We start from the raw sequence: 6923 nt of genomic DNA, 5'->3' as shown, positions 1-6923 counted from the left end.
CCAAGTCATGTAGTGACTTGATGAGATTGTTACACTTTGCAATCCAAGCCATCTACCCAAACAATCATATAAAACATAAATTTCACACTTAAAGGAAAACAATGCTCACAGTGTGATGATCGAATGCTAGATGGGCCATGAACCAATTCTATCTTCCACATGGATCCTAGGCTCTGATACCAAAGTTGTAATGCCCTCAAATTTCTAACCTAAAAATTTATAAAAAAAATTTAATATGATACGCCTCAAATGAGGGAATCGTTAAACAACAAAAATTATTTTAAAATAATTTAGATAATTTTGGGTGAGCTACATAAAAGAAACACAACAGAGGACTGGATCTATTTTCTTTTAGGACATGGATCCAGGTCCATATCACATGGGATTTTCCTAGAGAAACTGGCTCCTCATACATAATTTTTTTTTAAATGATACATCCATCTAGCAATAAGTAGCAACTAAATTAAGCGGTGACATAAACAAAGTATAAATTAACAAGTTCCAAAATATGTAGAGTCAAAAGATTTTAGTATAACTAAAATCTCAAAATTCCTAGGATCACTAAAATATAGAGTCGTGGTTCAATGGCCCCACCACCATGTCGCGCCATCACACCATTCATCATTCATCATTCATCACCTACATCCCTATGAAACAGGGTCAGACTATTTTGAGTAGGTAAGGTAATACCATAAACATAAAGATCTCACAAGCTAGAACAATCATCTCATTCACGATGTCATAATTCAATAAATAACAATTATATCATAATTCAACAAATGCATAAACAATCATGATTCATCAAAGAACATGTCCGCAATATGATTTACACATGATGAATATCAATGCTCAAGGACAATTTCAAAGTTGTAACAATAAATCTTTAGTTTTTCTTTAGTTAAAAAGTGTTCTCGGGTACTCAGGGTATCGCCAAATCAATGAAGATCACTTTGGTATGTATTATTCTAAGTATTTTAATTAACCAAAGTGTCCACCTAACTAGCGTATCTCAAACAGGCAGTTCGTGATCGAGAGAATCTCAAGTGGCGAACACACAATGAGGATGACATCCAAGACTACTACAATAGATAGGGTATATCACCTAGGACTTATGGATAACCCCAACCTCCCTAACTTCAAGTGACTGGAGACCAAAAGGGATGCCATGCTCACATAATAATAACATAAGACAAGTGTGTAAACCTACATGCCTCAATTGTCACTAGAGGTTGTACAATCTACTTTCTTCACGTAGACCATGTGGGAGTGGGTTATAAGGTTTTCTTCTTATTAAGTGATTTATTAATTATATCATGTACCTCATTCCATGAAACAAATCAGGGTTTAGAAGCCCAAGTACCCTATTGGGGCAACTGTCACATTATGTTGTGATTATATGTACCCAACCCATTCTAAATGCTTGTGCGCTTTTAGCCCACATGATCCGCCAGTGAATGTGACGAAAAATTTACATATGTAGATTTATTCATGTGCTATTAAAGTATGGTGCTTCCTTAAACACCTCTCGGGCTCTTAACAAACCCAAGCTCGTACACGAGCTCTAACATACACCAACATGGTTTACATGTGACACCATATTTAGTGCAACAACATTCGCATCCACACATGTGTGCACAAAAGCACAGTGAAGGTTCCTTGAACCATAATACTCACACACGAGCAGTAACAATGCATGTAGACATCCCATACATAGGTCAGCATGTCATTTTTAATATAGCATTCATTTTGGCAAAAAATGTAACTCAAATCATGTTAGCATAGTCATTTTACAAATCATGGAATTAACATATATACGATACTTCATCAATCCTCCAGGACCTCACATGTGGCATATCTCATCACATTGTATGACTGGTATACCATGCATTTCACAGGTGTGCTTGGTTTAGCTATACGTGTGTGTATGACGCATGTGTATTTCGAAATTGTTCTCAACAATAATACTTTTTGGAATGGCATGTATGTGCACAAACAACTTATACAACATTTTTGCAACTATATATACATATATGTATAACTATATATATTGTAAATAGTGTGTTCAACGGTTCAGATCGAACTGGACATACATAGGCACACATGCAGTGCTCAGATTTTTTTTTGAACTCACTGCATAACGCCTTAACAGATTTTTTCCTTTGAAAAAAAAATTGTGAACTTTTAAAAATCGTTGCCTTAGTCCACAAACTGATTTATGGGAAAATTGCATAACGTCATGCAGACCTTGGGAGATACATTATAAAAGGCCTAAAAAAATTTCTAAAAAAAAATCACAAACCTCAAAAAATTATTGTACAAGGCCTCAACGATTTCTTAAAAAATCAATTTTATGCAGACCTTGAGAGATACATTATAAAAGGCCTCAACAATTTTCTAAAAAAAATCACAAACCTTGAAAAATTATTGTACAAGGCCTCAACGATTTCTTAAAAAAACGCAGTCCTTGAAATAGTTCTCAACTGATTCAAAAGGAACGCAAACTTAACTGATTCTAAAAAAAAATACAGACTTAACTGATTCTTAAAAAAATGCAGACTTAACTAATTAAAAAAAAAAACAGACTTAATTGATTCTTTAAAATGCAGACTTAATTGATTCTTAAAAAAATACAAAAAACTTATTTGAAAAAAATGCACAGGCCTTGGAAAAAGGTCTCAACTATTTTTTTTTTTAAACGCAGACCTTGGACAAGGTCTCAAATGTTAAAAAAAAAACACAGCCCTTGGAAAAGATCTTAAACAGATTTTTTTAACAGGTTCACACGGTGCAAAATTTTGAACAGGTTTACATGGTCCATACATGCATGATGGAAACAACAAAAGCATCTAGATTAATAATAGAAATACTTGAGAACGAAAGAACATTTCAAATTTAAATACAAGCTGAAAATAACCAAAAACAATTATTTCCTGACATGTTGTTTTAATGAAAGTTGGTTTCGTCTTCAGGCTGCGTCAGTGTCTAACCTGGTCATCCAAAACCACACGACTCCTCAACCATGGTCATACCAGGACATGTTCCCTTACCTACTTCCCATTGCACCTCTTTCACCCGGTCTGGCCGACCCTCCCTTTGCACCTGCATCCTGAGACTCTCCTGTTGGTACTGCCTCCCTAGCCATTACAGAATCTCCCGCCAGTACCGCCTTCCTGGTCGTCCCTGACCCCCCCTTCCCCTCCTCATAGGACTCATCCCAAGGTCACCCAAGGCCAGAATGGTACTCTCAAACCCAGGGTGTTTGTTACCTCCACTCACTCCATCCTATTGCCCTTCTCATTGAGCTCTCCATTGATCTTGAACCAACCACTTTTAAGAAAGCCTCTCATGATTCACAGTGGCAAGAAGCCATGCATACCGAACTTCATGCTTTGATCCATAATAAAAAGTGGACCCTCATCCCACCTTATCTGACCCATGATGTTGTTGGGTGTAAGCGGGGTCTACCGAATCAAGCATCATGTTGATGGGTCCTTTGAACGCTACAAGGCCCACCTTGTTGCCAAAGGCTTTCACCAGGAAGGACTTGATTTTTTTAAGACATCCAGTCCTGTCATCAAGCCTCCCACTATTTGCACAATCTTTGCTATTGCCATCAGTCATCATTGGTTAGCTTGATTTCAATAATATCTTTCTCAATGGTGGCTTAAAGGAAATAGTGTTCATGGTTCAACCTCTCGGGTTTCAAGGCCCTTACCATCTGAATAATGCGTTAGCTACATAAAGCCCTGTATGGCTTATGTCAAGCTCCTTGTACTTGGTTCCAAAAACTTAGTCAGACCCTTTTGGACCATGGGTTCTATAGTTCCCGTACTGATCCATCTTTATTTATTCTTATTCAGGGATGTCTCCGCCTCTTTGTACTAGTATATGTTGATGATATCATTATTACAGGCAACTCTTCTACTGCAGTTCGATCATTCATCAGTTATTTGAGTCAACGATTTGCTATAAAAGACAAGTGACTTACATTACTTCTTAGGCATTCAAGCTGTCCGCACCTCCAGTGATCTGCATCTTTCCCAACAAAAATACATTTTTGATCTCTTCAAGCGACCCAACATGCTCAATGGCAAACCCATGTCAATTCCTATGGCGTCCTCCACTCGACTCTCTACCTACATTGAGTTGGCGCTTAAAAATCCCACCATATATAGCAGTGTGGTTGGAACCCTACAATATGTCACTCTCACATGCCCTGATCTTTCCTTTTTGGTAAATCGAGTGTGCGAGTTTATGCATGCTCCTACCTCTGACCATTGGGCTGCAGTCAAATGAATTATTCAGTATATGAAATACACTATTCAACATGGCCTTCAACTCACACTAGGTCTTTCTGACAGATTATCCATCTATGTTGACACCGACTGGGCTGGGTCTCCCGATGATCGAAAATCCACCTCTATGTATGTTGTATACCCAATAGTGGAGGGTCTGTCTTTTTGAAACACCTTCCACCATCTCTCTCTCTCTCTTTCTTTTGCCTCCTCTAGCGAGTAGTCGTTGGAAGCAGCCCCATCACCCCCTGCCTTTGCCTGCCTATCTCTCTCAGCTAGGTTCTAAACCCAGCCGAGTTCTATAATCCCTCCCTCCCTTTTGTTTTTTTTTCTCTATTGCTACCATAGTGGCCATCCAGAAGGTCTGGTCGGAGGTTACCCGAACTTAGGGTGCCCTCCATCGCTCTCCGCCACCACTCCCGCTTCCCTCCACTTTCCTATGAAAACAACAGTTGTTGCTACCTCGATGGTTGACCAGAGGTCACTTCTTCCCTCTAGATGCTTACATTACCATCTTTGTTCTACCGAGCTTAGCCCATCTAAAACTAATCCAAGATCGGTAAGGGTTAAATCCCCCTAGTTGAGCCCTGTTAGGAAGCTTGAACCAAGCCTGACTTAGTTCAAGACTTGACCAAGCCTGGCTTGGCCAACCAAGCTAAGCCTAGCTCGGTTCACTTCACAACTGAGCCAACTCGATTTAACCAAATTTGACCCAGCTTAGCTCAACCCAACTAATCCTGACTTGGTTCTGCCTGACTCAGTCCGGCCAACTCGAAATCAATTTGGGTTAGACCCCAGTGCCAGCATAGTCGCCAACTCCGCTAAAAATATGTTTTTAACCAACGTTCTTGCAACAATTTTGCAAAAACAACTTGATGTTGAGAAACTAGGTTTTGATGACACATAATATAATATACTGTCATATAGGGTTTAATATGATATGATAATATGCCTTCATGAATAATGTTATATTATGACTGTATATGATTTGTCATGTATTTAACGAGTATTTGATGCAAGGTTATTTCACCCAAAAAGGATGGAGACCTCCTGCTCAAGTACAACCTTTGGTACAATCATACTCTCTGAAGAAAAAAAGCTTGATGGGCCATTCATTCTTAAAGATCATCCAAGGAGATCGGCTACTTCAAGATGAAGATTTTTTTCTTCTTTAGAGTCATATGTAACAGAACCTTCAGAAGGATGCATAGTGCATGTTTCATATTGCATGCTTTATCATACAAAGCCATCTATTTACAAAAGCTATGTTTCATAAAAGCATATGATATTTCAAAAAGCACCTTTTTGAAAAACTAATCATTGTACATTCTTACAAACTTTTATGAAAACGGTATTTTGACAAGATATAATAGCTCATGATTTCAAAAGCATTAATTGTACCTTCTAACCTGCATTTATGAATAAGACAAAAGAAATAAAAACTAATGATTTCAAGTTTGAAAGAAAAAGATAAAATACAAAATCGTCTAGTTTGAATTAACAAAGAAAACTAATATTGTTATATTATGTTTGGAAAAGACTTTAGTTACTTTATACAACTCAAGAATGTCGACTTACTTAAAGTCATCATTCTTTCTGTGAAACATTAAATACCACCTCAAAAGCATTTAAGAAATGACTATTTAATTCCCACTCAAGAATGTCGACTTAGTTAAAGTCATTATTCTTTCTGTAGACATTAAATAACACATCATAAAGCATTTTGAGATATGACCATTTACAAATAAAGGACTCAACAAAGCATTTATTGTACTTACATACATTTAAGTCAAGATGTAACGATTTGTAATAAAAATATTAATAAACTACAAATCATTAAATTGAATAAAGACAAAACTACATGATGATTTACAATCCAACGTTCAATGTACTACAAATCATTTATTATGAGAATAGACCTTTTACAAAATATATCACACCTAAAATACTACAACGAATAGTGTACCCCAAATGCTACACTTATAGAAATAAGACTTTTCGAAAATACAATATAGTACACATAGCTTTTTTACACAAAGTTGTTTTTGACATGACTTGACATCTCTCATCCCAAAAGGACAATCATTTCAAAAAGGCAACGACTATTTTCTGGAGGCTATATAAACACAAACAAAATAGTTTTTCAAACAAGGGACATATGAGCTTACAACAAGAAAAATTGCTATTTGATATTTAAAAAAGAGAGAGAAAAGAAAGAGAAAAAGTCAAGAATAGCTCTTTGACAAAGAGTATTATCTGAGTGAAAAGAACAAAACATTCTGAGAATCCTTCATTCGTGCATTCATATCATTCTGAAGGTTCTATAGGAAGTATTGTAACTTTATGTTTTTCACTGTACTCCTTCTTTGTTGAAAGAAAAAGACCTCTGTGAAAAATGGTGTGTTCCTTCTTTGTTGAAAAAAGAAGACCTCTGTGAAAGAGGGTGTGTTCATTCTTTGTTGAAAAAAGAAGACCTCTGTGAAAGAAGGTGCGTTCCTTCTCTGTTGAGAGAAGAAGACCTCTGAGGAAGAGGGTGTTGTACTATTTATCCGGTAACTCGGATGTTATAGTGAAAGGCTCAAGTGTTTTGCTTGGGGACTGGATGTAGGTTAGTGACTTGACCGAACC

This window comes from Nuphar pumila, chromosome 3, assembly GCF_984573655.1.
Source record: "Nuphar pumila chromosome 3, dmNupPumi1.hap1.1, whole genome shotgun sequence".
Classification (NCBI taxonomy): Eukaryota; Viridiplantae; Streptophyta; class Magnoliopsida; order Nymphaeales; family Nymphaeaceae; genus Nuphar; species Nuphar pumila.
This window is presented reverse-complemented; position numbering follows the sequence as displayed.